Raw genomic sequence first — 718 nt, forward strand, 5'->3', positions numbered from 1 at the left:
TGACTCCAAAAATTTGAATCCGAACTTAACTAAGTAATAGAACTCAACCATGCAAATTGACCAAACCACATTAGTTTGGATTGATTCCTAATTAATCGTCTTAAACCATAAGCAATCTCACTGAGAACTATATATATATATATATATATATATAATTCATGTTAGATGGGGTTCCGATTAATGAATCATATATATTTAATTTTTTGGTTAAGAAAATTGCATCATTCAATATTACAAAAATATTGTGTAAGTATACATGCGTGCGTACGTGTCTATTTAATTTGGTTTTGCTTATCGATCAGTATAATTTAGCCGAAAATAATTCTATAATTAACAGAGATTATTATATTTATTTATTTACAAGAGTACAAGATGTGTTAAACTAGCTTTGAATATCTAATGAATCGATACAATTACTACTTTCATTAATAATGAACAATTGCAAGCAACTTAATTAGCAAGCTATATATATATATATTAATAATGAACAATTGCAAAGCATTAATTAATTAAAAGCACACTGAGAGCTGTTAAAGCTTTGAATATCTGATCCCAGTTCATCTATAAACACACTATCAAAAGACTAAACTTGCTGCATATATATATATGTATATATATGTGTATATAAACATCCATATATGGAGAGAGAGAGAGAGAGCAAAAATATTCAAATGGCTGCTGAAACTGATTGATGAAGCTGTGAATTAATGGCATCTGA

This window comes from Diospyros lotus, chromosome 5 (genome assembly GCF_014633365.1).
Source record: "Diospyros lotus cultivar Yz01 chromosome 5, ASM1463336v1, whole genome shotgun sequence".
Taxonomy (NCBI): Eukaryota; Viridiplantae; Streptophyta; class Magnoliopsida; order Ericales; family Ebenaceae; genus Diospyros; species Diospyros lotus.